The sequence below is a fragment of the Zalophus californianus genome, chromosome 4, assembly GCF_009762305.2.
Source record: "Zalophus californianus isolate mZalCal1 chromosome 4, mZalCal1.pri.v2, whole genome shotgun sequence".
Taxonomy (NCBI): domain Eukaryota; kingdom Metazoa; phylum Chordata; class Mammalia; order Carnivora; family Otariidae; genus Zalophus; species Zalophus californianus.
The window spans coordinates 11,503,032-11,525,845 of NC_045598.1; the positions used below are offsets into that span (position 1 = coordinate 11,503,032).

The window sequence follows — 22,814 nt, forward strand, 5'->3', positions numbered from 1 at the left end:
TTTTTCAGATGAATGACAGTCTACCTTAGTGAAAACAAAGCACTAGGTTTTTGGACCGTGAAGACCAGGGTTTGAGCACCAGCTCTGCTGCTCAGAACTGAATTTAGGCCTCCGTTTCCTCCTTTATAAAGTTAGGGTATGGGGCGCCTGGGGGGCTCAGTCGGTAAGTGTCTGCCTTCAGCTTAGGTCCTGATCCCAGGGTCAGCGGGGAGCCTGCTTCTCCCTCTCCCTCTGCTATTTCCCCTGCTTGTGCTCTCTCTCTCTGTGTCAAATAAATAAATAAATAAATAAAAATCTTAAAAAAAAAATAAAGTTAGGGTAATGCTGCCTCCATCAAAAAGTTCTAAAGAGGGGCACCTGGCTGGCTCAGTCTGAAGAGCATGTGACTCTTGATCTTGGGATCGTGAATTTGAGTCCCACATTGGGTGTAGAGATTACTTAAATAAATAAAACTTTTAATACTTAAAAAAACGTTCTAATGAGCTGAAGTCTTGGAAAAGGCTTTGTAAGCCGCACAGCTCCTGCCAAGTGTTAGCTGTGTGGATAAGGTGCCCGTCTAGCCCCTAGTTGAAAGTCATCCGGAATGATTATGCTCAGAGCCTCTCTTAAGGGAGAAAAAAAGAGGTATTTGAGTTGAGGTACTGGGCAAGAGCTGAATCACAGCACATGAATTATAGCCTGGACATAAGATTGTTGGAAACATTCCCCAACATTTTTAGCCAAAACATTGTTCATTCCTCAATGTTCTCCCTCTTCTGCATCCCACACCCAGCCAAAGACTGACTCAGCCTCAAGGGAGAAGTAGCTTGAATTCAACAACATTGTATTTAACATCTTTTTTAAAAAAGAATATTTATTTATTTTAAGGAGGCTCCATACCCAACGTGGGGCTTGAACTCACGACCCTGAGATCAAGAGTCACACACTCTGCCAACCAAACCATCCAGGTGCCCCATATTCAGCATCTTCCTATATTCCTACCCTGAGCCAGACTTCTTCAGGTAAGGAGGGCCTCGGCACCAGAGGTCCTCAAGAGACCAAAGCAGAAGTTGTCAGAGATGTCATAAAGTGATTCAGGCATTAGCCAGAGGATGTACTAAGGGATAAACAGCAAGATTCCTTCCAGCTCTAAAGTTGGACATGGAAGAGCTCCCGCCCTCTAGAAGCGGACAGTCTAGTTAGGGAGATAAGGCACAAACCACATGAGTATGTGTAGGAAAAAGGCCAAAATGAGTGACAATGAAGAAAGCGCTCTAAGACCTCAGAGACAAGTGGGGACTGGAGAGGGATGCATTCCTGGAGGTGAATGTTGACTCACAGGCATAGGACTGGGAAGGGAGAAAAGGAGGAGAAAAAACAGGTGTGGGAAGAGGTAACCAACCATATTAGCCAAGGCTGGAATCCAATCCAACAACCACATACTGAGCCTATCTCCAGATACAAACATAAATAGGAATTTCAGTCCTGAAGAAATCTTGGTGTCAATCCCATGACTGCTTCTTCAAGCTGAAACCGGTTGGTTCTGTGGCAACGGGGTAGGTGGTTCTCTGCTTCAGGGCAGTGATCCACTGGAATAAGGTGGAAACCTGATCCAAGGATGGTGCATTAGCATCGTGACGAGAGTGGGCTTCTGGGCTCATTCTTCCATTTGTTCCTCCAGCCCCCTCAACCCTTTTGCAATCCATTACCCACATAATATCCACTTCCATTTTGGGGCACCTGGCAGGCTTAGTCGGTAGAGCATGAGACGCCTGATCACAGGGTGGAGAGTTCGAGACCCACTCAAACTGCGGTAGAGTTTACTTAAAAAAGAAAAGGGGCACCTGGGTGGCTCAGTCAGTTAAACATCTGCCTTCTGCCGGGGTCATGATCTCGGGGTCCTGGGGTCGAGCCCCACGTCGGGCTCCCTGCTGAGCGGGTAGTCTGCTTCTCCCTCTGCCTCTGTTCCTCCCCTCCCTGCTCATTCTCTCGCTCTCTCAAATAAATAAATAAGATCTTTAAAACAAAAAAGATTGCAGATTGAAATAAGTATAAGGAAGAAAGATAAAGCAAGAGAAAGGTGTTCTTGATGGTCACAAAGGGCTTAAGGAAGTGCTGTCTGAGATCTGATGATGTGGAGGAGGCTTCCATGTGCAGATCTCGAGGCAAAGCAGAAGAGGCAGAGGGAACAGCGGAGATAAAGCTGGGAACTAGGAATAAGCATCGTGTATCTGAATGCCCATTGCAAGGAAAGGTGGCTATTTTTTTACCGGGTGAAACATGTGGGCTTAACCCAGTAAGGCACTCCCTTGGGGCTATAGTCAGCTTAATAAATCAGCCGACGTGACTTGGGACAACTCAAGTTGGAAGGTTTGGACCAGCTGTCACTGAAGGAAGGGAGGGTCCTTGGTAACTGCCAATCGGCATACACAGATTTTAGGGCAGCAACTCTGCAGCCGAAAGGAAGGATCACAGCTTTGTTAGTCAGTGGGAGGTGGCTAATCCAACCAGGCAAATTCTCCGTACATTCTGGACATTGTTGAGGCCTTGTAGAACTCACGGGCACTCGCACACATTTTCAGATCTGTGAGTTACGCAGGCGGGGTCTTCAGCCTCATATTGTAGACAAGGAAGCTGAAGGCGAATGACCTGCCTGTGACACAGTAAGCTACAAGCTAGGCTGAGACCCAGTTTTCCTGACCCCCGATGGAGTGCTCATTCCTTAAAGATGACTGCCACATGGTCCCCGAGATGCTGGGGTCAGAATTCTGAAAAGCTGATGAGTGGGAAGAAGCCCTCTCCTTCCTTCTCTCAGCCTACCTTTGCATCTTTAATTATAAATATGCCACTTTCCATTTCCAGACATAATTTCTGGGGCCTCTATTCCTCTCCAAATCCATGTTCAACTTTCTCTCACACCCTCATTAATATTTGCTGATGATAACGTTAAATGTAGTATTTCGAATGTGATGGGGCACTTGGGTGGCCCAGTTAAGTAAGCAGCTGCCTTTGGCTCAGGTCATGATCCTGGGGGTCCTGGAATCGAGCCCCGAGTTGGTCTCCTTGCTCAGCAGGGAGCCTGCTTCTCCCTCTGCGCCTCACACCACTCTCGTGTTCTCTCTCACTCTCTCTCTCAAATAAATAAATAAATAAAATCTTAAAAATAATAATAATAAACATTATTTCGAATGTGAGAATATTGCATTTGCATGAGGGATAAATCTTAAATCAATGACACAAGTAATTTTGGGGAGCAGCAGTGTCCAGTAGAAATGTAATGTGAGCCATACATGTAATTTAAAATTCTCTAGTAGCTACATTCAAATCACAAAAAGGGACAAGGTTGGGGCGCCTGGATGACTCAGTTGGCTAAGTGTCTGACTCCTGATTTTGGCTCAGGTCATGACCTCAGGGTCGTGAGATCGAGCCCAGTGTCCGGCTCTGTGCTTAGCATGGAATCTGCTTGAGATTCTCTCTCTCCCTCTTTCTCTCCCTCTGCCCCTCCCCCACCCCAGAGCATGCATATGCGCGCGCCCTCTCTCTCTCTCTCTCTCTCAAAATAAATAAATAAATAAATCTTTTTTAAAAAGGGGGACAGGGTTCATTTTAATATATTTAACTCAGTATGTAAAAATATTGTTTGAAACATAATCAATATAAAATATTAAAGAGATAGTTTAGATTCTTTTTATTGACTAAGTCTTCAAAACCTGGCGCACATTTTACACTTATAGTACATTTTAGTCTGGATTGGTCACATTTCAAATGCGCAGTACCACTTGTGGCTACGGTACCAAGACACTGCAGCTCTCAGAGTCGAACTGCTAGTGTTCAGGGGTGCCTAGCTGGCTCAGTCGGTGGTGCATGCGACTCTTGACCTCAGGGCTGTAGGTTCGAGCCCCACATTGGGTGTAGAGATGACTTAAAGAAAAAAAAAAGAGAGAGAGAATTGCTAGTGTCTGAGGCTGACCAGTGTGAAGTTGGCAGACATCCTTTTTCTTTTTTTTAGAGAGAGAGTGCTCAGTGTGGGCAGAGGGGCAGAGAGAGAGAGAGAGAGAGAGAATTTTAAGCAGACTCTGTGCTGAGCGCGGAGCCCAATGCGGGGCTTGATCTCATGACCCTGAGCCAAAATCAAGAGTTAGATGCTTAACCAACATGGTTAAGGGTAACGTGTCTTCTAATGTCCCTGCTGTCACACTAGAAGAGCATGTACCCTCCAAGAAATAGAAATGAAAAGGAACTATAGTTAACTTGACTTTTAAAACTGTGGAAGACTAAACTAGAAGGGCTCTCTGAGATTCTCTGGTCCAGAAGTCCGCAAACTTCAACCCTGGACCAGATCGGGCTCACTGCCTGTTTTATTCGACAGCCTTGGGAACTAACAATGGTTTTTACATATTTAAATGGTTAAAAAATAACTGAAGAAAGAATAATGCTTCATGATATGAGACTATTACATCAAATTTGAAATTCAGTGTAATAATAACATTTTATTGGAACATCTTCACATTCATTTGCTTACATTTTGTCTGTGGCTGCTTTTGAGCTACAATGAGACGATATGGCAGGTGAGTGGCCGCCACGGAGACGATATGGCCCATCAAGCCCAACATGGTATATTCCGGCCTTTTACAAAAGAAATTGTCTGACCCCAGGCTAGACCAGCAGCTCCTGTTCTGTTGGTGGGGAATTGAGGCACACAGAGAAAAAAGGACAAGGCTGAGATCACACAGTCTGCCAGTGGCCAAATGGGAACCCTTTGGGTTCTCTGTTAGGGCTCTTTTCAACTATGCTACCACCTCAAAGTGGTTAGTTAAGAAGCGTCTTGGTTTATCATGACAATGACCACTTGGTCCTTGGTCCTTTTGTATGTTTTCTCTCAGCGCCTTCCCACACACAGGCCTGATCTAGGCTTTAGAATGAGCCGGCTGCATCTGTAACCTCAAGAGGGCAGCCCTGGCTAAGGTGACTCCAAAGTGCAAGGTCTTATCCGAGAGAACCAAAATCCCAAATCCAATCAATATGTTGTCCTGCCCCCCATCCCCCACCCAAAAGAAAGAAAATAGGTCAGAAGGGCCTGAATTGGTTTTGATGATGATCTGCATATATATGAGTAGAAACGTAAGACAGTTTCATTATATTTTAAACCAGTTGCCAAAGGTGAATTCGAGCACACAAAAAAATCCCCACATCTGGCTAGAACAGAAGGCACAGAAGCCAAATCAGCGACAAAAGAAAGGTAGGCATTTCAGAGAAAAACACCCACACATTAAACACACACACATACACACACACACACTTTTCTGAGTATTGGGGGGACATAGAGAGGAAATTAGTTCTCCCACAGCCCTAGGGACAGTTTTAAGTAGGCGAGTGGAGCTGTGCTCATGACCCAGATTTGTCCTCGTTCTGAGTGGGCTGAAGAAGAGTTTCCATCTTTTCATTTTGGGAAGGCGAATCATAAAATGGGGCTAGTGGGGCTTGCAGCCTAGTATCAGTGAGGTATTTATGAAGTATAATTAATGTTTGCGGCAGGTTTGGGGATCCTCCAAATTAAAAGGTGCCCTGTGCAAGGTGCAAAATGGACGGGTGTTACTTCGAGGGCAGATACATTCTGTGGGTGTCACCACTGTTGTTGTTTACTAAGGACAAAAGTAGGTTAAGGCTATGTGGCACAATCCTTCAACGTGACCCAGAACAGAGGAAACCTGTACAGGGAGACTATCACATCAAATGGTGTAGAGAAATTTCACGGAGAATGCACAAATCCCCAGAGGCAGAATGGTTGGCTTCGTGACACCTAATCATGCTAGAAGAAATCTGGTGGGGCTAAGTGGAAAAACACATATGGCACTTCCATCTTTACAAGGAAGGGGGTTGAGTTGCATTACTCAGCACACATATTTCCTCAGCCTGAGCTTGACTTCTGAGATCTTCTGAGAAATGAGTATTTTTTTCTAGGTAATCCTAAAAGGCCTGGTGCTGGGTAACAGCAGGAACTAGGTTGGAAGTCTAATTAAGCATCCCCATATTACAACACTTAAAAACACTTAGGGGAATCCCAGTGAGTTCCTAATGTCTAATTCCTAGATTTAATCCTAAATTGCTCCACTGAATCCTCTTGTATGACCTTGGCTAATTATGTAATATCTAATCACCAGTGATAATGATGAAAAACTGAAGATGATGGCATGAATCGTTCTACTTCTCCTTGTAGATATTCCATCAGAACTAAAGATAAGGGCTTCTCCTAGGAATAAACCTTAGCATGGGGCACCTGGCTGGCTCAGTCAGTAGAGCACATGGCTCTTGATCTCAGGGTCATGAGTTTGAGCCCCACGTTGGGGGTAGAGTTTACTTAAAAAACAAAGCAAAACAAACAAACAAACAAACACCTTAGCATATAGGAAATAGCTTTCAAACTCCAACAATCAAGTATATTACTTACTTTAGTCCCTGGAGTGGCAAGAAAATGGAAATGCACTGAATGGGATTTTTTTTTCTTAGTTATTCTTATCAGATAGAACTTTGTCCAGATCAGTCCTATAATGTGTGGGAAGATCATACAGATTTATCACGAAAATAAATAGTCTGGTGTACTTGAGGTATGTTAAGAAATTTTCAGCAGAGGGGCAGCTGGGTGGCTCGGTTGGTTAAGAGTCCGACTCTTGATTTCTGCTCAGATCATGATCTTAGGGTCATGAGATTAAGCCCTGCATCAGGCTCTGTGCTCAGTGCAAGTCTGCTTGGGATTCTCTCCCTCTCCCTCTGTCCCCCGACCCTGTCCCATGTGTGCAAGCTCTCTCCCTCAAATAAATAAATAAATAAATAAATAAATAAAATCTTAAAAAAAGAAATCCTCAGCAGAAACATCAGTTTTATTGTTACCTAGAAAAGTAAATCCACGGGGTGCCTGGGTGGCTCAGTCATTAAGTGTCTGCCTTCGGCTCAGGTCATGATCCCGGGGTCCTGGGATCGAGCCCCGCATCGGGCTCCCTGCTCGGCGGGAAGCCTGCTTCTCCCTCTCCCACTCCTCCTGCTTGTGTTCCCTCTCTCGCTGTGTCTCTCTCTGTCAAATAAATAAAATCTTAAAAAAAAAAATTTAAAAAAAAGAAAAGTAAATCCACATCTCCAATACAGTATTTGCTTTGGAAATTATAATCTACCAAAAAACAAGACAAAACAAAGAAAGAAAAGGAGAGGTAACATAATACTTATGGGCTAGGTATTATAAATGTAACTTGAGGGGTGCCTGCCTGGCTCAGTCAGAAGAGCATGTAACTCTTGATCTCGGGGGTCTTTTTTTTTTTTTTTAAGATTTATTTATTTGACACAGAGAAAGAGAGAAAGCACAAGCAGGGGGAGCGGCAAGCAGAGTGAGAGGGAGAAGCAGGCTTCCCGCTGAGCAGAGAGCCCAACTCCAGGACCCTGGGATCATGACTTGAGCCAAAGGCAGACACTCAATCGACTGAACCACCCAGGTGCCCCAATGGGGTTGTGAGTTTGAGACCCGTGTGGGGTGTAGCGATCACTTAAATAAAAATAAATAAATAAATAAATAAATAAATGTAACTTGGAACTTAATTTATGACATTTACATAAAACTGGCTGACTTAGATGGTTTTGGTTGTTTGGACTTTTTCTACTTTGTCAGTTCTGTGATGTAACATGGTTTAAAAGGCCAAATCCCATTTTATGTAATGTTGTAGTCCATCCTTGAGTTACAAGCCAGTTGACAGACACTTTAGGTTTTGATATATCCCTCTGAGGGGGGAAAAAAAGTCTAAGTAACAATGACCATGTTTCCACATTTGTATATTTCTCATTTAAGGAGTCAAAAAACTCGGTGGACTTTATCCTAACTCTTCTGATCATAAACACATCCGATGTGAATAGCTTTTCTCAAATGACAAAGCACTTTTACAGCCGTTCTCTGCTTTTATTGGATCTTCAAAACAACCCTGTGGGATATTAAATATCTACACATGGTAGTGTAGATGTTTAATAGATAATTCCTAAAATGAATTCAGTGAATATTTATTGAGCAACTATTGTTTGCCAGGCACTATTTTAGATAATGACCATTCGGTGGCAAATAAACCACACAAAGATCCTGCCAAAAACGTTTAAGGGACATGCCCAAGAACATAGGGAGTAAATCAAAACCTTTGGCCAGTGTACTGTGTCATCAGTCTCATATTAAGTTGGAAAAATGAAGCACAGATAACTTATGTATCTTGATGTTGTCTCTTAGCATAAGTGGTATTTCTCACACACACTCATTCAACTACATCTCATCAGCATTTGCATCCATGTATTCTGGCTTCTGGCTTTCCACTAGATGAACTCTACCATTTATCTATCATCTATTATTTTTGAATAGGAAGTAGGATTATTGATGGGTATGAATAAGGAGAGGGCAGTGCCGAAGTTCTCACGAGTGCAGGGCATGCTGTGTGTTCAGAGGGCCACCATTAGTGATGTATTTGACCCCATGGCCACCTGGGATGTGCTTTTCAGCCACCATGTCTTTAAATCCATTCACAATAAACGCAGTAAAACCACACTTCTTGAAGATGTGGATCTTCCTGCCTGCGGCCAGGGACCTTGAACTTGGCCCTGCCTAGAGTCTCAGTCACATGCTTCTTGGTAGCTCAATCACATGTTCTGCAGGTTGGTACAGATGGACATGATGACCTGGCCGATGTGGGCCCTGGTCACTGTGTCCTGAGGCTTTCCACAGGCACCTGCATACCTGTCTGGGGCCTAGATTGTGGATAGCATGAGGTCAGACATGAATGTCCCTGTCTCCAAGGTCCCTTAAGGCAACTCATACAGGCAACAGGCTGCATATACTACCAAGGAGGGTACTGTTTGCAGCCATTGCACACTGGGCCCCATGGGGAAAGAGCACATTCGGCTTAATTGGCTGCAGATAGATGAACGATTTTATACTCCTATCCAAAGTCAGTTCCTTCCTGTATGCAGTTCTCCCCTACTTAAGAACATGGATCCAGTCAAACTCTCCTGCCCACATCAATTGTTTACTGTGTATAAGCAGGGTTATAAAAAACTATTGTAGGGGCACCTGGATGATTCAGTTGGTTAAGCATCTGACTCTTGGTTTGGCTCAGGTCATGATCTCAGGGTTGTGTAATTAAGCCCCACATTGTGCTCTCTGCTCAACGGGGAGCCTGCTTCTCCCTCTCCCTCTGGCTGCCGCTCCCCCCACCCCAACCTGGCTTGTGCTCTCTCTCTCTGCCAAATAAATAAATAAAATCTTAAAAAAAATAAAGACAAATTCAACTATTCAGAGGATTCGTCAAGAAAAACGAAAAACCCAAAAACTTGTTCTGTTTTTCTCCAAAAGGTAGAACTATAACCAATGGTTAGAAACATCTAGCATGGGGGTGCTTGGGTGGCTCAGTAGTTAAGCATTTGCCTTTGGCTCAGGTCATGATTTCAGGGTCCTGGGATGGAGCCCTGCATCGGGCTCTCTGCTCCACAGGAAGCCTGTTTCTCCCTCTCCCACCTGCTTGTGTTCCCTCTCTGGCTGTGTCTGTCTGTCAAATAAATAAAATCTTTAAAAAATAAAAAAAAGAAACATCCAGCATGGGGTGCCTGAGTGGTTCAGTCAGTTAAGCATCTGCCTTCGGCTCAGGTCATGATCCCAGTGTCCTGGGATCAAGCCCCACGTTGGACTACCTGCTCAGAGGCGAGTCTGCTTCTCCCTCTCTCTCTGCCCCTCTGCATCCTCCCCACCCCCCACTGCTCGTGCTCTTTTTCGCTTGCTCTCTAATAAATAAATAAAATCTTTAAAAAAGAAACAAAACAAGATTCACCATGATATTTGTACAAATAATTTCAATTTCTCCAATATAATAGATGCTATACTTTCTCAAAATAGGAAAGGAGATATGGGGGTGCCTGGCTGGCTCCCTTTGGTTGAGCACGTGACTCTTGATCTCTCTCAGGGTTATGAGTTCAAGCCCCATGTCGGGCATAGAGCTTACTAATAAGTAAATAAGAAGAAAGGAGATATGTCTTTTTAAAAATGTGGTACTCTTGGACCTCTCAAGGAAGTCAAATATTCATGATATATCCTCTGTGCCAACAACTGATGCCCTCATACTGTAGGAAATAAATCTCAAGTCAACTAACTGGTTTGTGAAGGAAATGGCCTTTAGTTCCTCAGCCATACTTAAGTTCTACATCAGTGATTTTCCGGAGGTGTGAGAAAGTCCCACAAGGTAGACGTACCAGAATGCCCTAGGATTCTGATATTCCGCTGTAGGGAGACCATCGTCCTCAGCCCCCAAATGAATCACTACAGAACAAATCAGGGGACCGGATAGAAGCACAGTGTGTGCTGGGACAAGGGAAAAACAGTTTAAGACTACATAAGCTAGCCAGTGCAACATTTCATGAGTATTAGGAAATATAAACAACTATATAATATTCTAGGCTGCATCCAAATTAAGAAATACTTCCATTTTAAGATTTTATTTATTTATTTATTTGACAGAGAGAGAGTGTTCAAGCAGGGGGAGCAGCAGAGGGAGAGGGAGAAGCAGGCTCTCTGATCAGGGAACCCTATTCAGGGGCTTGGTCCCAGGACCCCAGGCTCATGACCTGAGCTGAAAGCAGACGCTTATCCAACTGAGCCACCCAGGCGCCCCAAATTGATAAATACTTCCAAATAGAGATGGTTTCAATGACTATTCAGCATAAATATTTCAGAATAAAATACACATAATACTTTATCTCTGTATTTTATCACATGATCCTCTAAGAAATGATAAGGTAATACAATTGAAAATAAAAATTTTAACTGATCTATATTTATCAGTATACAGGATTCTAATAGTGGAGCTCAAACCCAGGATAAGTAAGTTCAAATAAAGCACACAGCCAGTTTGGTTAACTGTCATTCACTGGGGATTGCTGTGACTAGAGCAGGCTCCAAAAGGACAGATGCGGGGAACCTACTGAAAGGAAACATCGGGGCACTTCACTCTTAAGGCATTACCATTCTTGTGACAGAGTCAATTTGCCATCATTTACAGGAAGTCCAACAAAAGCTGCAGAGTCATCAGGGATTACTGGGGGTACACGCTTGAGAAACCAGGGCAAAGTCTGCTTTATTGCATCTCTAAGCACTGCGTGACTGGCTGAATCACCTCAGACTGCTGGTGAGCACTGATGGTTATATAAATTCCAGGAAAATCTCTCTGCTAGATTCTTTGTCCTACTGACCAAATTCTTCCAAGTAGTGACCAAACTCCAAGTTCAGAATTTGCAGAGTTTATCAGAGAGGGAGATGAACCATGAGAGACTATGGACCCTGGGAAACAAACTGAAGGTTTCAGAGGGGAGGGGGGTGGGGGGAGGGGGTAACAGGGTGATGGGTATTAAGGAGGACATGTACTGTGATGAGCACGGGGTGTTTATACATAACTAACGAATCGTTAACACCACGTCAAAAACTAATGATGTGGGACGCCTGGGTGGCTCAGTCGGTTAAGCATCTGCCTTTAGCTCAGGTCATGATCTCAGGGTCCTGGGATGGATCCCCGCATTGGGCTCCCTGTTCAGTGGGGAGCCTGCTTCTCCCTCTGCCTCTTCTGCCGGCTCTGCCTGCTGCTCCCCCTGCTTCTGCTTTCCTTCTGACATAATAAAATCTTTAGAAAAAAAAAAACAACTAATGATGTACTATACAGTGGCTAACTGAACATAATAAAAAATAAAAAAAAGAATTTGCAGCGTTTATAGGAAGGTAGTATTCTTTTTCCAAAGATATTGTGTATTATTCATGTCATTATGGAACAGATAACAAGGCTAGAAGCAGACCATATCCTGAGGGTATAATAATTCTTCCAGAAGCCTAAAGGTTTTGAGTTCCTGATTCTTGCGCTGACCCAAGAGCTTTCTGAAATGGAATGAACTTTCTACCTTCACCATCCCTGGCATCTTCCCCTCTAGGTCTACAGCAGTATTTTTCCCAAAGTGACTCCAGACTCACTAATTTTTTTCTTCAATCTAGTTCAGTCAAGCTCTTGCCCCACTGCTCCACCCAGCTGTTCTTGTCAAGGTCACCAATGACCTCTGTGGTGCTCCAACAGTCAGTCCTCCTGCCTCATCTTAACCTCTTGGCAGTTTTCCACAGTTGGTCACATTGATCACTCCCGCCTCCTGCAGTTTCTTCCTCTGACTTCCGGGACACTGCCCTCTCTGGGTTTTCCTCCTCCCTAACTCCTTTGTTCCTTCAGTTAGTTGCTTTGCTGAGTTCCTGACTTCTGAGACCTCTTTCTTAAGTGTGAAAGTGCCCCAGGGCTTTCCTGTTTTTTTTCTTTCCCTTCGTACTTCCCTTGGTGACGTCATCCAGTTTCAGACTTCAAATTCCACACATACGCTGACAACTCCCAAACTCTCTCCTTCCCTGTCTTGCTTGCTGTCTCTCTCCCCCTCTCTCACACACAGTCCCACAGACACAATATACATATACAGTATATCTCCTAAATAATACATAAAAATATAGATCTTCAGAACTTCTTCCTGATCTCATATCCAGCAGCCTACCTAATGTCTCCATCTGAACATCTTAATACCTCAAACTGAACATACTGAAAACTGAGCTCTTAATATTCCTCCATAAAACTGTTCTAGCCAGTGTTCCCTATTTCAGTTGATTGCAACTCGATCTTTCTAGTCGCTCAGGTCAAATACCTCAGGCTCATCTTTGACGCCTCTCTTTGTCAACTCTATGTTCAATCCATCAGCAAGGCCCTCTGGATTTACCTTCAAAATATATCCAGGATCCCTTAGCCATTGAAGCCACCTCTATCTTTCTCTTGGGTTACTAAAATAACCTCCTTATGGGCCCCTGCTTCTAGCCTTATTTGTCTCTTCTCCCCCTCCCACCACCACCCCTGCACCCACCTCCCCAAGCCAGTTAAACTTCATAACAGAGATCTGATTGCTTTCTTCAGTGATATAATATCCTAAGTACTTGGTACAAAGTTGATGCTCAAAAATTATGTTAAATAAAGTAATAAAGATCTTGACTTTTTATAAGTCTTTTTGATGTCTATACAGGCCATTTAAACCATGATGCCAAAACAATAAATCTACAGGTTTCATATAATCTGCACAATTATCAGGATAGAATCTTGTTATAGGGATGACCATTTGTACTCTGGCAAGACAAATGTTGCATTGTTCCAGGAGTCTTTTTTATTTTCATAGAAGTGTTTCTATTTTTTTAAGAAACACACTATTGGCTACAAAGATTTGTTCTTTGAACTCCAATTCTTCTGAAATGCTGAATTTCTGAGTTTTGCCTTAAAGGGGAAGACGATTACAGCATGTGGGAGTATTTCACTGCTGCCAAAAATATTTTGAAGAACTTCCCATATTACTAGTCTCTAAAAGAGCTTATTTATCCTTACCAGGAAAAGGTTATTACGGTTATTGTTTTAAATTCCCTCCTACGCTAGAATTTGGCGTGAAAAGCTGTCCTTTCCTGGAACAATGGTTAGAGATCTTCAGTATTTCTACATTGTTTAGAAAAGCTGCACACAATCTACACCAAATGCCAAAAAAATAAGCCCAAGGGGCCTAGCACATACCGCTTAGATTCTGCCCTGGCTGTCTGAAGGATCTTGGTATAATAAAAGGTTCTGGTTAACATCCACTCTCTCTCAGGGAACACAAAATTGTACATATTAATTCAGAAGCACAGTTGAAAAAGAAAGAAAAACAGGAACAATGGAATGATGATCGTGGAATTCTCTAGTCCTGCATTGTTTGACAAAATGAAACCAGTCCCAGGACTACATACAAAGCATTTTTACTCCAAGGGCAGATCATGAGATTGCTGTAATTCAGAATCTGTTTATCTGAACATGGCCCTCTGCACGTTTAAAGTCCACCTGTTTAATACCGTTTGGGCTTTTTGGCTTAGGAAATTGGAAAATGTTTTGAGGCCAACATGAGGATGGGAGAGGAATTTCCCAATTTCTGTTCGTTTTGCAAATGCATGCCATTGGTCATAAGGGAGAGGTGAACAGTGCAACATACCACCTACTCTACACTTGATCTTAGCCAAAATGCCAAGAAGCAATTAAATACCACCTACTCCTACAGAAAACACAAATTCAAAATATTTTGTACAAAAAAAAGATGCACTTTAAGTATTAAGTGTAATAAAGGTGTGAAATAAGGTGTTTATAAGTAAAAACAAATTCTAGGAATTAGAATTGTTAAATAGATCTTTTACATCTGCACAAAGTGAAAGAAAGATTGTACAATCATTCTCTAAATTAACTGCCTGGCTCGTAAAGGCATGATGTTTTGTCTGCATTATTAGGATAATCTATCCTAATTCCCAATAAAACGAATAGCTTCATACTACTTAATTTTGTTTGTGCAGGCAAAAAGTAAAAGCATTTTCAAAACCATTATTTTCATAAACTCTCAATACCAAAAAAATACAATATTGCGCTTTATAGAATATTGAGATAGTGTATAAAAAATTAAAATTCCATGCAGTGATTTAGTCAAATTGAAACGAAAACAAAATTTGGGATCTAACAGCCCCTCCTCAGATGTTTCTTTCATCTGGAAGCGATCAAATCCTGATCTGTTCACTGAAAAATACATTTTTTAAACTTTTCATCCTATCATTATGAGCTTAACTCCCCTAGTACTGAAACAGATAACCAACCCCCTGTAATTATACATTGTAAGGGGGGAGAAAAAACCGTACTGTAGCTGCAACGCCAAAAGACTTGAGCCAGAAAAGGCTGGCTCGGTTTTGAACTCACGCTGCTGTGAAGAAAAACAAAACTTAGGGGGGGGGGGGGGCGGGGAACAACCCACGTTAAACAAAAATACCTTGCACAAAAAGCAAGGCTGGAAGACAAATATAGCAGCATTACTCTTGAATTTCCTGGCTTTGTTGATTCCAGCCGCAAAGTTAACATTAAATTGCCAAGATTCACATTTAAATATTCCCTTGAAATCAGAAAAATAGCTCTTTCAGGATTTGAAATGACACTGGAAGGCACATAATATTTTGAGTCAGTTTGCTATTTACATACTCATAAAGGGCTTAAAAAAGAAGTTAAATGGAAGATGTTCTCAACAGACAGAAATAAAATATTCCAATCTATTGTTCCAGTTTATGGCTCAGCTCGAAATAATGGGCTATAAAACCTATCAGAAACCAGTTGCGCAGTGCGTGCCTCGCAGCCAGCCAATGAACAGCAACATCTCGGTAGTTCTACTGGTGACAGCACTTCAAAGACACTTTTTTCTTTTCTTTTCTTTTTTTTTTAAAGAGCCCGACCTCTCGATTACGCTGGTGCTCGGCACCTTTGTCGGGTCTCCCAGCTCTCGAAGCTCGGCCTTTTTCTGTTTGCAGAGCGCCACTGCGGTTCGAAGCAGTGGCATCCAAGCCCACCTGCGGCCCCCACCGCACAGGGCTGCAGAAAGCGCCTTCCTTCTCAGCGCGAACTACGGCTTCCCACGGTGGCGTTCGGGGCACGGCCAAATAAAATGCACTCCCTTCACAGAGCGAGGGCGGGGGTGAGAAGCCCCGCGTTGGAAGGGCTCAGAGGGCAGAAGGGATTTGAGACTGTGCACACGACCCTCAGCTGCCGTTCGGGGTCACACGCAGCGCGATGCCGGCGCGCCTCCGGGACGACGGCGCCGAGCCCAGAGGCGAAGAACAAAGAGGACGCGCTCGCCTTCGCAGCTGGGGGGCCGCCTGGGCGCCGTCGCCAGCCCCGCCCCCTGCCGGCCGCGGCAGCGCGCGCCCCTCCCCCGGCACCCTGCCCCCTCGGCCCCGCGAAATGGCGGCCGCGCCACAAAATGGCAGCCGCACCAGGCCAAGAGCCGGCGCAGGCGGAGAAATAAAAGGCGCCGCGGGCCCCTCCCCCCCGCCCGGGCCTCCCCGGGGTGGCCGTCCGGGCGACCCTCCTTGGGCACCGGCGCGCCTTCGCGCCCCACGCCGCCGCACCGCCCTTCCCTCGCCGCGTCGGCCGCTTCTCGAGTCCGCAAACGAGGCGGCGCCTTTGTGCGTGCGCTGCCTTTGCGCTTCCAAAGGTGCCCCACTGCCGGAGGCTCTCACTTAAGGGGACTAAAACCGAGCGAACTGAGCGTCGCACAACAGACGGGCGACCCCTGCCCGCCTAAGGCGCTTCTCGGGCTGGCGCGGGGAGGGAGCAGCCCTTTCCTAGGGTCTCCACACCCGCAGCTTTAGCTCTTGGCCACCAAAGTGAAGACAGGAAGGGGGAATATCAAAGGACGATACCCCCCAAACGAGGGGAAATTAAGGAAACGGGTTCAGGAGCCCCAGCCCAGTACTTCGGTAGCCGCGTAGAATCGCAATGCGGAGCCCACGCTCGAGAGCCAGAGAAGAGCCACGGGCGGCCCACGAGTGCGCGGGCAGCTCCAGAGAGCGGATGTCGGCTTTCACTCCACGTAAACCTCCAGTGAGCCTTTTAGGTTTTTCATCGCTCCCCCTGCCCTCTCCCTTCTCCCCGTGGTCAGGGGCCTCGGGGCTAGGCACAGGCAGAGGAGGGAGCGGCTGCTGCAGTCCCCGTGCTTTTTCCCCTGGCGTGAGGGTCTCGGTGGTCTTGGACTTTGCTTTGGCCATGGCGTGATGGATGGACGCGGGACGGTGGCGGTGTGTTTTGGATGTTTCGCTTTCTCTCAAACGCTTGCTTCCCTGCGCTCCCCATCCCCCAGCTTCCCTTGGTCTCCGTCTTTCCAGAAACTTCTCAGGGAAACACCAAAAAAGCCGTAGGCTCAGCCACCGCCTCCCTCCCGGAGCATGCGCGCCGGATCGGGCGGCAAGTTTGGCGCGCGCGCGTGCAAGTGTGAGAGTGGGACGTGCGCGCGCACCGGGCGGGGCGGGGCGGGGCGGTTCGCTCACAATGAAGGGAACAGGGTTTTTTTCTCCCCTCCCCCCACGTTCCGTCGTTGCGCCAGCGCGTTGGGGCAACTCCCCTGGCTTTTCGAGGGGGGGGAGGGGCAGGACTGAAGCGCTCGAATCGTTGCTCCACGCGCCTGCGCAGCAGGTCGTCTTTGCTGACCTGTGTTCTCCGCGCTGCTTGCGGGAGCGTCTTTGACATGAAGTGCATCTGAGCATCTCGGTTGCGCCCTACTCACTGTTTCCTCAGCTCCCACTCGGGGGAACTGTAGCCTCTTGAGGGGTTTCCTCGAGCTTAGCCTTCCCTTTGTGCCAAAGGGATGAGGTCGGGCTGTGTCTGGTTGGCTCCCTTCCACTCCTGCGTGCGCCATGTTTGGTCGGGCTCCTGACTGGATCGGGTCCCCGCAGTGTGGTGGAGCCTTCTCCAAACGGGGGTCGGGGGGAGAGACAGCCCTGGCCGCAGGACCGGGTGGTGGCCGGGGCTGGCTTCCGTCAGGAGCTGCCTGCAGTTCTTGCTCACTAAGCCAAAATAAAGGCATCCTTTATTTGGAACGCTGCCCCCGGGTCGCCGAGGCAAGCCTCTGCTGGGGCTGGCGGGGCTGGCCGCTAGGTTTGCCCTCGGTGTATGGCTGCGGACAAAGGAAGGGCCTGGGCGTACAGCCTGGTCTCCCTGGGCTGACTTGAGCTTGGAGAGTGGTAACCATAGTAACAGCTTTTACTCTTTCTCAAGGTGCCTTTGGTTTTATTTTCCTTTCCTCTTAGGAGTGTGGGGGAAATTACTGACAGGGTTGTGGGTTCTTAAAAAAGCCACCCCCCCCCCAGCTCTTTTAACTTGTCATGTAATCCACTTCCATGCAAGCCCGTTTATGAAATCCAGCAGGTTAGGGTTAAGTAAGGTTCCCTTGGCAGGGCATGGAGGTCGGCCAGGTCTCCAGTCCGAGCTTTGTTTCCTTGCCCCCTTTCTTTTGAAGGACCTTCGTTCCGCTGGTGGAGTAATAGCGTTCCTATACGTTTAGCTTGTCATGTACCTTCAGATCCTTAGAGATACAAGGTTTAAAAGAGGGAGCTTGTTCGCGAACAGGGCACCGTGGGGGCTCCTAAAGACTGACGTGGCACTTGCAACTTGACATTTTATGGTCTCGAGCCGCATTTTGGCTCTGAAGTTGTTGGGCAGTGCTAACTTGTCCGCAGGTGCGAGCGCACCATTGACCACGCAAAGTCTGAGGTCAGGTCGGGTCAAGGCTCTGGGCGGAGCCACGCAGTGGGTCCTAAGGAAGGGAGATCTTTCTTCCTGGTGGGAATTTTGAGTTGGTGCCAGATTCCTAACAGGAACTCTTAGAATATAAAAAGCTGTCTAGAGGCTGTTGAAGCACTAGCAAGCAATAGAATCTCCCCCTGCTAACAAGACTATAATTTGAAGCTTGGAAACGATCAGATCAAGTATCCCTTGAATTGGCAGAATTTTGGTTAGAGATTCTGTCCTAACAAATTAGGGTTAATGAGTGTCTTCAAAGTCAAAATCCCTAAAGTAAGGATAACACCACTAAATAAGGGGAAAAATTTTTGTGTTTGTTACGTTTTATAATTAACATTTTTTTCAGTAAACTCCACCCAGAATGGGGCTTGAACTCACAACGCCAAGATCAAGGGTCCTATGCTCTACCCACTGAGCCAGCCAGGCACGCCAGATTTTTTTTTGAAAAGTTGTACATTTATTTGTATTTTTTATAAAAATTTTAAATAGGCGTAAAAACAAAGTTCTTACGTGCAGTCCAATAATTAGAATCTCTGGAAACTGATCTTAAGGGGTACGATATATTTAAGTTTGAAAATTGTGAAAGAACAGTATCCCGGTTTGAAGCCACTTTTTTGAGTGAATTTTTAAGTGAAAGGTTTATGCTTGTGTGTGTGTTTAAATTATCTGCTGTTGTGGGGAAAACACAGAACCCTTTTATCAGTTCATCCCACCATGCCCCTTCACCAGCTAACAGTATTCGGTGAAATCTTTAGTTATGATTCTTGATGGTTCTGTTTTCTTAGAGAAATCATTTTAAATTAATCTAGCGTCCTCAAAGAGAGTTATTCTGAGGCATTTTTTTTTCAGCCAAAGTATCTTCCAAATAAACGTGTAAGCAATGGTTCTCATGACTTTTGTAGTATATGGCCTGAAAAAATCCAATGAGCTCCTCTATCAAAACACTGAAATTTAACTTTTTAAAGCCTTAAAAATAATTCCAGCATTTAATTCAGAAAGGCATCATGTCTTATGTAGTCTTTAAATAGTGTGGTTTTATTTTACGCCAAAATGTTTCAAGTGTCTAATTATGGAATAGTATATAAAATTAGCAATTATTACCATCCTGAAGATTATTGAGGCAGTGATGTGATTTAAAGAGCTATTACTATTAAATAGCAATAATTGAGTTAAGATGGACACAGTTTTAAAAACGTATTTCAAATGAGTACATAAATAATTTTTTTTTTAAATTTTCTATTTCAAACGAGAGCAGAGCCGGGGCACTTATGACCCTGAAAATTTCAAGACATATGTAGCAAGTTACTAAACATTTTATTTGGTATTAATGTTTTTGAGATTCCATCAACTACACTTTGACAGTGTTCTCAGAATTAATCAGTAGCCTTATTTATTTATATTCTGCTTACTTTCTAATGTTTAAAAGTTACCATCTGCTATACATGGGGTGTTTTGGTTAATGTATATCACTTCTAGTGAAGAGGTTAAGTTTTTTCTCACATGAGGATTAACCACAGAGGTTTAAAAGGTTGAATGAACTATATGAATTAACATAGTGAATAACATTTTGTTCACATGGGATCCTTAACATAAATATGTTGATTTAGTATAGTCCGGCATCAACATTTCAGAGTTGATGCTTTAAACCTTTAAAGGCAACCTTTAAAGTAACTCAGATGTTGACTTCCAAAAGTCATTTTATTATAAACTTTTCTAATTATAAAAGCAATATATGTTAACCAAAGAAAATATACATGGAAATTTTTTAGAAAATATAGATGAATAAAAACTTTATAAAAATTTTAAATTTCAGGGGAGGTGGGTAGGGGGACAGGAGCACTCAGTAATGTATAGAATTGTTGAATCACTATATTGTACACCTGAAACACTGTATGTTAACTTTATTAGAATTAAAATTTAAGAAAGAATTAAGTTCTTCCACATAGGCACAGCTGTGATTAAGGTATTTGCAAATAGTCCATTTTTTTCCAATGCCATAAACATTAAATTCATAATTCTGAATATTAGGTACATTAGCAGTATTTCCTCAGAGGAAAAAAAATTAAGCAACTTTCCAAGAAAATGGTAGAAACATAAGAATTGATTAAAAAAAAAAGTTTACCAGCCATTACATTCATTTCTGGAATACTAAAAACAAGGTGGGATAAATTATTTAGCTTACTTAGAGCGTTTAATAGTAAAATAGATTATGAAACGTTAGCTCGTTGAAAGTATGATTTAGAGGGCTAGCTGGCTAATGTTCAGTTGATTGAAGTTCTGATAATTTATGTATATAATTCCACCAGACTGTGCCTTCTATATCAAAATAAATCTTAATGGACTGGTCTTTCTTTCACCAGTTGACCCTCAAAACTAACAATATGTCAAACACTCTGAGAATAATATAGCAGTGTTGTCTGTTTTATTTTCTACTGTTTTGAAAAAAACTGATTCTAATAATAGGAATTTGTATTGTTGAGTTGTCAAGTAGGCTTTGATCATTTTAGAGCTAGTTAATGTATTTTTATATGATGCCTTTAGGAACAAGTGCTTATATTTTAAGTATATGTTTTGTCATGAAATAGTTTAATTTTAATAGCTTGTCACTAGATTTGTAACCAAATTCTTGTTAAATATCTGGTAACAATTCTGTCCTCCTGTTTAAATGTTGATATTCATGTATCTGCTGTATTGGCTAGGTTAGCATTCAAAGCCTGAGTTTGAGGCTCAAATGCTTTCCCCAACTGGGCTTCCATTGCGCATGACTGAACTCTTTGAGCATGTCTAGCATGCTAAATACAGGAGCTCCTCACAGTGTGAAAATAAGACCTGATTAAAAACATATCTATTTTAATTCCCTTTGCAAATGGCTCTGCTTTTAATGTTACCTTTCTGAATTATCATTAATACTCAAATGAGGAAATTCACTTTACCATCCATTTATTATAGAAGAAAGGAGAGATCACACCCTACTTTTGATCTTTTTCAATGAGCATCAATTATGAATTGTTAAATTAAATTTAAAAATCAGAATAACAGTGTGGGTTTCCTTGCTATTGAAAACATACAAAGATAAATGCTGATGAAGAAATTCTGCCTTCGTAATTATTTGTACCAAAGACAGAAATAGAGAAAAGCTTTCCCAGTGTTTTCTGATACATTGCCAATAAAAATGAAAGGCATTGAAAAAATCGAACACTTGATTTGGGGCTGTGCAAAGGCATGTACTTATCAGTTTTGCTGTTATTAAGAGCTTTGCAATAGAAAAAGCAAAAACAGACAAGGAACTGCATACTTAATATGCAATCGCTGCATTTTGATTTGACTATAGGACCTATGTAGGCTGTATAACCCTGAAAATTGATAATGATATGTTCTAAATTTCAGCTGATGCTTACTTTTGATACTAATATGAAATTAGTGGTCAACTTAATAGTATTCGTGATATTTTTATGGTGTGTTACTTCCAAATCCTTTTACATATATTATCTTCTTTGATACTTCTAGAAACCTTTTATGGTAGAAAAAACAGATATTTCATTTTATAGATAAGGATATTGAGACTTTGAGGATTTAATTGATTTGCTAAGTCATATAGCGAGTGACAAAATTGGAACTGGCATTTTAAACTCTAAACCCAGTAACCCAGGGATATTTCCATTATACATAATGTCTGTCGTTCGTATCATCAGGGTTTTTTTTGTTTTGTTTTGTTTTAGTATAACACAAAAGTTCATGCCAAGTAGTGTTTTTTATTCTTTTTTAAAGATTTTATTTATTTATTTGAGAGAGAGAGAATGAGAGATAGCACGAGGGGGAAGAGGGTCAGAGGGAGAAGCAGACTCCCCGCTGAGCAGGGAGCCCGATGCGGGACTCGATCCCGGGACTCGATCCCGGGACTCCAGGATCATGACCTGAGCCGAAGGCAGTTGCTTAACCAACTGAGCCACCCAGGTGCCCCCAAGTAGTGTTTTTTAATGCTGAAAGAATCAGTAAGGAACATGGACAGTACTTTTAACCTGCAACTATTAAGTTTAATAAAGATGCATAGGATACCTACCTGAATTGCTCATTTGAACCCAGCATCTATATGTGAGCTATTTTTCCTTTAAACGAATCTGTTCAATTGAAGTTAGTGTCATATTTTTTTCTTTTGGCATCATAGGAATACATTAAGAATTTGAACAGATAATTGAAATTTGTTTTACTCATTAAGTCTATTTACTCATTAAATTTGTTTTACTCATTAAGTTTTTAAAAACCTAAGAAACTAAAATGAATACTTTGGTTGCTATTTTTGGTGTCAAACAGGTAGTTTGACAACACTTGAAGAGAATCTGAGTATAAGGTCCTATCAAATGATGTTTGATGGGATTTTGCTAGCCTTTATATTGTTAGACTGTTTCTCAGTTGTTTGGTAAATCTCTGGCAAGATGAGAAATGATATTCTTAATTTGACATTTGCTCCTAATCTTTTTGACATTGTGATCTCTTTGATCTTTGGGAGAACTTTAACTCAACTTTGCTTAATGCTTTTGTGTGTTGGTAATCTTCCACCAGGTTTCTTCTCCACTACTTCCCAAACGTGGGGGACTTGAAGGCATTTGTAAAGTATTTGTAAATAACTTTGCCTATTTCAAATTA

General features: G+C 43.2%; 1 non-coding gene across 1 annotated transcript; it reads right to left on the bottom strand.

The window, feature by feature from the left end:
- Window positions 1-8,781: 8,781 nt before the first annotated feature.
- LOC113917575 lies at window positions 8,782-8,914 on the bottom strand. Its single transcript, XR_003518284.1, has one exon. It is a non-coding gene; the product is annotated as a small nucleolar RNA SNORA70 (small nucleolar RNA).
- Window positions 8,915-22,814: the final 13,900 nt, after the last annotated feature.